We start from the raw sequence: 9,228 nt of genomic DNA on the forward strand, positions 1-9,228 counted from the left end.
CAGAAATTGAATTTCTGGAACCGCAAACACACATTTTTCCAGTTTAGCGTACAATTTATTCTCCTGCAGAATGAGCAAGACCTGACGTAGGTGGTCCCTACGAGTTTTGAAATCAGGAGAAAAAATCAAAATGTCATCTAGATACACTAGTACAAATTTCCCCATTAAATGATAAAAAATGCTGTTCACAAAATGTTGGAAGACGGCTGGAGCATTCATCAAATCAAAAGGCATAACCAAATTCTCAAAATGGCCCTCAGGGGTATTGAAGGCCGTCTTCCATTCGTCCCCTTCTCTGACCCTGACCAGGTTGTATGCCCCTCTTAAATCCAACTTGGAAAAAAGTTTAGCCCCAACAATCTGGTTAAAAAGGTCCGGGATCAGAGGAAGCAGATAAGGGTCACGAATTGTGATACAGTTCAGCTCCCTGAAATCCAGACAAGGTCTTAAAGAACCATCTTTTTTCTTAACAAAAAAAAACAAAACAGCAGCAACAGGTGACTTCGAGGGTCGGATGTGTCCCTTTCTCAGGCTCTCAGAGATATAAGTACGCATAGCGACCCTTTCAGGTTGAGAGAGATTGTATAAACGAGATTTAGGCAGCTTGGTGCCTGGGATGAGATTAATAGGGCAATCGTACTCCCGGTGAGGGGGCAGCTCCTGGACACCACTCTCTGAAAACACATCCGAAAATTCAGAGATAAAAGATGGTACAGTCTTAGTAGAAACCTCTGAAAGAGACGCCATGAGGCAATTCGCTCTGCAAAAGTCACTCCAACCATTTATTTGCCTCGCTTGCCAATCAATGGTGGGGTTATGTTTAGTGAGCCAGGGTAGCCCCAACACTAGAGGAGTAGGTAATCCGCTTAGGACGAAACATGACATATACTCAACATGAGCATCACCCACAGTCAAATGGATATTGTGAACTATGCCCTTTAACGATCTTTGAGAAAGTGGAGCGGAATCGATAGCAAAAACAGGTATATCCGTTTCCAAAGTGCATACCTGGAAACCATGCGTTGTAGCAAATTGATTATCAATGAGATTGACAGCTGCTCCACTATCTACAAAAATCTAACAATGTTCTTGCTCTCTAGCGCCACCCTGGCAGGTAGGACAAAACAGGAACTACAAGTAAACGACAAAATCTTCAATTTCCGCATCAACCTTGCCAATAGTAACAGATGGAACGTTCTTAGAGGACTTTTTTTTCTTTTTGTTTCTTATTACCCTCAAAAAACTCCCTGAATCTTCTAGAGGGGCAAACATTAGCCAAATGATTTATACCTCCACAACAGAAACAAACCCTCCTCTGAGAGCTTAATCCTCTGTTGTTAGAGGCAAGCAAACCCAGCTGCATGGCCTTCTGCTCAGAGGGGATTGAGAGAGACTGAGACCCCTGCGCACAGAAAGAGACCGCTCCACTGTCCTTGGACTGAGTATGACAGGAAGGAGTGATCTCTCCTCTCTCTCTAAGACGCCTGTCAATACAAACAGCCCGAGACATGGCAGAATCCAAGGAGGTAGGTCTCTCATGAAAGGCAAATGCATCTTTCAATCCCTCTGAAAGACCATGGCAAAATTGTCTTCGGAGTGCAGCATCATTCCAACTGCGCAGCAATGGAGACTGCCCAGCTTCGTCTTGCTGTGGTGGGGGGCGCTGTCACCAATTTATCATTGATGAAAAATAGCACTAATGTTACGTCCCAATGCGTTTCATTGGACATGGCTCCAACTCATCAGGGGACCTATTCGTCAGTATCCAGAGGTGATAATACCTTTAATCACCTCTTACAGCTGGATAACAGTTCACAGTGCATAAAGTAACGTGCTGTTTTGCAATAGTGCATTCATGTCACTTATCTTATGCCTCCCATGTGTCGTCCACACGGATGTAGGCTGTGTTGTGGCTTGTGGCAGCAACAGTGCCGCATGTGAAATGGCACCTTTTTAAAGCAAATGCCGAAATCATCGGACCGCCTACTCAGTGGTCAGCAGTGGTCTAGAAAGTATATTATAAGTATATCACACACCTCAATATGTCACACCTATCTATAGCACACCTATACTAGACCTTAAAAGGACTTTTGTGGCCCCATTAGCTAGCGTTTGGTGTCCGTAACAGCCTGTCCCTGCTCCACACAGCAACCTCTCCCTACACTGACAAATTACAGAATGTAAAATGGCGGCCAGATCGGGTTCTGTTATAGGGTGGGGATGTGTCCATGTGCTGAAACGTCTCAATTTGCTGTCCTGTCCCACCTGATGGATGTGTCATGGGTCAAAGTTTGGTGCAATTCAAAAGAACATGGCGCCGGCGAAAATCGCCCTATGTTCGCAAGTTCGGTGGATCGCGAGTGCTCAAAGTTCGCCGCGAACCGACCACTGGGCTATGGCTATGTGCTAGACAGCAGTAGATTCCGAGAGTCCTCTATGACTATGTACTAGACAGTAGTAGACGCCAAGAGACCTCTATAGCTATGTGCTATACAGCTATAGACCCCAAGAGTCCTCTGTGGCTGTGTGCTAGACAGCTGTAGACCCCAAGAGTCCTCTGTGGCTGTGTGCTATACAGCTATAGACCCCAAGAGTCCTCTGTGGCTATGTGCTAGACAGCTGTAGACCCCAAGAGTCCTCTATGACTATATGCTAGACAGCTGAAGACCCCAAGAGTCCTCTATGGCTGTGTGCTAGACAGCTGTAGACCCCAAGAGTCCTCTTTGACTATGTGCTAGACAGCTACAGGCTCAAAACACACTTCTCATCTTAGGGCTATTTCAGACCAGCATCTGTAGGGGGGTATCAGGCTCCATGTGTGACTGTGGCCCTCTGCTCTGGACACTGCTCGTCTTGCAGGAGAGCAGGGCGGTATACTGATTTATAATGCTGTGTGCCTCTGCAGGACCTAACTGCTACAGAACTCTGCCCCTAGCTCTATGTCAGTGTGATAGAAACATAGAATGTGTCGGCAGATAAGAACCATTTGGCCCATCTAGTCTGCCCAATATACTGAATACTATGGATAGCCCCTGGCCCTATCTTATATGAAGGATGGCCTTATGCCTATCCCATGCATGCTTAAACTCCTCCACTATTTGCAGCTACCACTTCTGCAGGAAGACTATTCCATGCATCCACTACTCTCGCAGTAAAGTAATACTTCCTGATATTACTTTTAAACCTTTGCCCCTCTAATTTTAAACTATGTCCTCTTGTAGCAGTTTTTCTTCTTTTAAATATTCTCTCCTCTTTTACCGGTAGGTCCTGCAAGGCGAGGATCACAGTCACAGACGGAGCCTGACTCCCTCCCTGCACCCGCTGCTCTGAAACAGCCCAGTCCCGTATTCTCTCAAGTGCTCAGCCCCGCCCCCACATTCTTTGGTCACATGATGGTGACATCATCACAGGTCCTTTAACTTTTGCCATACGGCAGATTCAAAGCAGATCGCTGCCCTCCGCCTTATTGTTACCAGCCACTCCAGCAGCCTGCAGGTGAGGTCAGCTTAGATACACAGTGCACTGCCAGGAGCTTAGATACACACGGAGCTCAGAGTCCCCTGCCTACACATACTGCACTTCAGGAGCTTAGATACACTAGGAGTACAGAGTCTCCTGCTTCCACACACTGCACTGCCTGGAGCTTAGATATACATGGAGCTCAGAGTCTTCTGCCTCTGCACACTGCGCTTAGATACACAGGGAGCTCAGGGTTTTCCCGTCAGTGCAGCTTTATGAGGGTCTGAGTTTTGCGGGATGAGTTGTACTTTTTCTCGCCCTTATTATCGGGGACATGGGACTCACTGATTAACCTTTTATTCTCTTTTTTTGGAGGAGGATGAAGAAAACCAGCAATACGAGCCTTCTCCTGAATGAGCCACCAAGGATGGACAGGAAGGAGATCAGCAGAAGAATATTAGACCTCACCTTGGAGATCATCTCCCTGCTGAGCGGAGAGGTAAACTTTTCTAGATTTCTCTCCTCTTTATTGTATTCTGTAACAAGTCAGACATCGGGAAGGAGAATCCATCATAGGAAGTGATAGGAAGAGTCCAGGGTCCTGTAGAACGGCCTCCAGACCTTCCAAGTGATGGAGAACCTGAAGATCAGCCCCCAGTATGGTGAGTGGTGTGTCATGTGACCAGTGACCAATAGTCATGTTGTAGGAGCCATGAGAAGGTAAGTAGGCACGTTGTACCCAGGAGGAAAGGGCCGGGAACAAGAAATTGAACACTTTGGTGCAGAAACGCACAAAAATCCTCATGGAAATTTGTGCAGATCTTATGTGTTCTCCTGGACTCGTGTACAGGTGGCCTAAGGACTAAGGACAGCTTTTATGCCATTATTATGTGCCATAAATGTTTTGCAATTACTAAAAATAAAATGATACTTCTGCCATATATAAATACATAACACATGGGGAAATTCTACCAGGGATTTTAGCCAGAGATTATCTCTCATACATCAGTGCTGAGCAGTTAGCATCTCCGCCTTCCATGCAGATGGTCATAGGTTCAAAACCCTGTAGAAAATAATATAGTTTTTTTTATTTAAATAAAAGTTATACACACAAGGGTATCCCCAAGCATACTGACATCTCTTGGGATACCCCTTCATAGGCCCTCACTCCATGTAAGGACACAGAGCAGGGACTCTTAATACATATATGGTCGTAGAGCAGGGACGATTAAGCCATATATGGACGTAGAGCAGAGACTCTTAAGCCATATCTGGACATAGAGCAGGGACTATTAAGCCATATATGGACGTAGAGCAGGACCTCAAGCCATATATGGACGTAGAGCAGGGACTCTTATGCCATATATGGACGTAGAGCAGGGACTCTTATGCCATATATGGTCGTAGAGCAGGGACTGTTATGCCATATATGGACGTAGAGCAGAGACTCTTAAGCCATATATGGACATAGAGCAGAGACTCTTAAGCCATATATGGAGAAAATGATTTTCTCCACATAATAAATAAATTAAATTAATTATTGAAAAAAAGAGTTTTATTTTTCAAATATGTACATAGCCTTTAAAGGGGTAGTCCAAGTTATTTTTTTGATGACCTATCGTCAGGATAGATCATCAATATGAGATCTGTGCGAATCCGACACCCGTCACCCCCGCCGATCAGCTGGTTGAGGAGAAGGCGCGCGCCGTGCCAGCACAGCCTTCCCTTCATGGTTTACCTGTTCACCGTTACTGATGAGCAGCAGGGGCAATATTCGATTTGTGATATTTCGCAAATATTTGGAAGAATATTCGTCATGAATTCGAGATTATTTCCTTGATTGTGAAAAATCAGCAATGTAATATTCGTGTAATGCACTCGAAATACAGGCATCGGTCACTATAGCTACATTTTTCAAGCTGCTAGAAGTTTCTTGAGACTGGAGAAAATGGTTGGTACGGCAGAACATTACAATAGCTTTATATGCAGATAGAGTGCTCCAATATATTCGTGATTGCGCAAATCGGCACCAATGATGCGAATATTTTGGCGCAATACGCAAAACTTCACATTTTAATAGGTCTGACTACTTATTAGTGATTGGTTCACTAAGTGTTGTTGTGAACTTGTGACATCACAGCACTATGTATGTAGCATGTATGTATGTATGTATGGACAGCAGAAGCTATCAGCTGCACTATATCACTATCTAACCTACACTGACTATCTCCCACTATCTGTATTATATATATATATATATATATATATATAAGATAACTAACTTTCTAATGTAATGACACAGGAAAGCAGAGAGCACAGCAATAACACTGCTCTCTCTCTCAGATCTGCAAATACTGCATACAAGGGCTGCTGGGGAGGTTCTTATATAGTAAGGGGTAGGCAACTTTCCTATTGGTTGCTAGGGATGTTGCTAAGCTCAGACAAAGACATTGCAGCCTTCTCATTGGCCCACAAGCAAGAAGGGAGGTTACTGATGAAAAAAAAATCTAGAATATTCGAAATTACGAATATATATCACTATATTCTAAATATTCGCGAATTCTCAAAGTGCCGATATTCGCGAATAATATTCGCTATTCGAATATTCGAGCCTAACACTATTCACCATTGCAAAACACCGGTGAGCAGTGTAATTACAGCCGTCCCATTCACTTCTATGGGAAGGCGCTGCGGTATTCACTTGAATAGGAACGTGCCATCCTATAGAAGTGAATCAGGACTCCATTCTTATAATTACACCGCTCACCGCTGCGATTTTGACGGCGAGCAGGTAAACAATGAAGAGAAGGCTGAGGATAGTCATCAATAAAAATAAGTGTCTCTCTCCATCCACAGGAGAACACAATAGTGAAGAAGACATCGGGGGACTGTGTGACTCCCATCATCCATCTCCAGGAGTCAGGAGGGCGGAGCAGGACCCCTCCCCCCATCACAGAGCCTCCCCCTCACCCCCTGATACATGAGCAGAAGATCCTAGAACTCACCCACAAGATGATGGAGCTGCTGACTGGAGAGGTGACACTGCTGGGAATGCTGGGAAATTCTCCAGTAACAGCACTGGAGGGGTCTGGGTGATGACGGTGTCATTGTGTTGTCAGGTTCCTGTAAGGTGTCAGGACGTCACTGTCTATTTCTCCATGGAGGAGTGGGAGTATGTAGAAGGACACAAGGACCTGTACAAGGAGGCCATGATGGAGGAGCACCAGCCTCTTATATCACAAGGTAAGAGCCGTCATGTGCAGTGTATACACGTGTGTGCAGTGACAGGTAATGGATGAGCACCAGCCTCTTATATCACAAGGTAAGAGCCGTCATGTGCAGTGTATACACGTGTGTGCAGTGACATGTAATGGAGGAGCACCAGCCTCTTATATCACAAGGTAAGAGCCGTCATGTGCAGTGTATACACGTGTGTGCAGTGACATGTAATGGAGGAGCACCAGCCTCTTATATCACAAGGTAAGACCCGTCATGTGCAGTGTATACACGTGTGTGCAGTGGCATGTGATGGAGGAGCACCAGCCTCTTATAGCACAAGGTAAGAGCCGTCATGTGCAGTGTATACACGTGTGTGCAGTGACATGTAATGGAGGAGCACCAGCCTCTTATATCACAAGGTAAGAGCCGTCATGTGCAGTGTATACACGTGTGTGCAGTGACATGTAATGGAGGAGCACCAGCCTCTTATATCACAAGGTAAGAGCCATCATGTGCAGTGTATACACGTGTGTGCAGTGACATGTAATGGAGGAGCACCAGCCTCTTATATCACAAGGTAAGAACCGTCATGTGCAGTGTATACACGTGTGTGCAGTGGCATGTGATGGAGGAGCACCAGCCTCTTATAGCACAAGGTAAGAGCCGTCATGTGCAGTGTATACACGTGTGTGCAGTGACATGTAATGGAGGAGCACCAGCCTCTTATATCACAAGGTAAGAGCCGTCATGTGCAGTGTATACACGTGTGTGCAGTGACATGTAATGGAGGAGCACCAGCCTCTTATATCACAGGGTAAGAGCCGTCATATGCAGTGTATACACGTGTGTGCAGTGACATGTAATGGAAGAGCACCAGCCTCTTATATCACAAGGTAAGAGCCGTCATGTGCAGTGTATACACGTGTGTGCAGTGACATGTAATGGAGGAGCACCAGCCTCTTATATCACAGGGTAAGAGCCGTCATGTGCAGTGTATACACGTGTGTGCAGTGACATGTAATGGAGGAGCACCAGCCTCTTATATCACAAGGTAAGAGCCGTCATGTGCAGTGTATACACGTGTGTGCAGTGACATGTAATGGAGGAGCACCAGCCTCCTATATCACAAGGTAAGAGCCGTCATGTGCAGTGTATACACGTGTGTGCAGTGACATGTAATGGAGGAGCACCAGCCTTGTATATCATAAGGTAAGAGCCGTCATGTGCAGTGTGTACACGTGTGTGCAGTGACATGTATGGAGGAGCACCAGCCTCCTATATCACAAGGTAAGAGCCGTCATGTGCAGTGTATACACGTGTGTGCAGTGACATGTAATGGAGGAGCACCAGCCTCTTATATCACAAGGTAAGACCCGTCATGTGCAGTGTATACACGTGTGTGCAGTGACATGTAATGGAGGAGCTCCATCCTCTTATATCACAAGGTAAGAGCCGTCATGTGCAGTGTATACACGTGTGTGCAGTGACATGTAATGGAGGAGCACCATGCTCTTATATCACAAGGTAAGAGCCGTCATGTGCAGTGTATACACGTGCGTGCAGTGACATGTAATGGAGGAGCACCAGCCTCTTATATCACATGGTAAGAGCCGTCATGTGCAGTGTATACACGTGTGTGCAGTGACATGTAATGGAGGAGCACCAGCCTCTTATATCACAGGGTAAGAGCCGTCATGTGCAGTGTATACACGTGTGTGCAGTGACATGTAATGGAGGAGCACCAGCCTCTTATATCACAAGGTAAGACCCGTCATGTGCAGTGTATACACGTGTGTGCAGTGACATGTAATGGAGGAGCACCAGCCTCTTATATCACATGGTAAGAGCCGTCATGTGCAGTGTATACACGTGTGTGCAGTGACATGTAATGGAGGAGCACCAGCCTCTTATATCACAAGGTAAGACCCGTCATGTGCAGTGTATTCACGTGTGTGCAGTGACATGTAATGGAAGAGCACCAGCCTCTTATATCACAAGGTAAGAGCCGTCATGTGCAGTGTATACACGTGTGTGCAGTGACATGTAATGGAGGAGCACCAGCCTCTTATATCACAAGGTAAGAGCCGTCATGTGCAGTGTATACACGTGTGTGCAGTGACATGTAATGGAGGAGCACCAGCCTCTTATATCACAAGGTAAGAGCCGTCATGTGCAGTGTATACACGTGTGTGCAGTGACATGTAATGGAGGAGATGCACAGGTATGGATTGTTTGTTATGTTATTTTCTTAGTGATACCTTATGATATAGTTATTAACATTCCCCATATGTCCACCTTATGTTGCCATCATTTTGTAAATGTAATTTAGTTTATTTTTATTTATTTTAATTTGTTTTAGAAGGTTTAGCATTTTCTAGAAAAACTCCAAAACCCACTTTTTTTAAAAAAACATTTCAGTTCTGAAGTGACTTTGAGGGGCTTACATAAAAGACACCACCCAGAAATGACCTAATTTAAGAAACTAAAATTTTTCATCAATGATTTTCATATTGTTTCTTAAGTCTTTAGGACTGTGGCAGGCACAGCACT

The 9,228-nt window shown here is 45.2% G+C and overlaps 1 long non-coding RNA gene across 2 annotated transcripts in view; it reads left to right on the plus strand.

The window, feature by feature from the left end:
- Window positions 1-558: 558 nt before the first annotated feature.
- Window positions 559-9,228, plus strand: part of LOC120991190 — a 16,636-nt gene continuing 7,966 nt past the window's right edge. Inside the window, exons 1-2 of one of the 2 annotated variants that reach the window (XR_005776540.1) lie at window positions 559-569; window positions 5,850-5,855. This is a non-coding gene — a long non-coding RNA (uncharacterized LOC120991190). Of the gene's footprint in view, window positions 570-5,849; window positions 5,856-6,646; window positions 6,703-9,228 lie in introns of those variants that run through there. The other variant, XR_005776539.1, reaches the window with a different exon arrangement.

Source organism: Bufo bufo, chromosome 2 (assembly GCF_905171765.1).
Source record: "Bufo bufo chromosome 2, aBufBuf1.1, whole genome shotgun sequence".
NCBI lineage: Eukaryota > Metazoa > Chordata > Amphibia > Anura > Bufonidae > Bufo > Bufo bufo.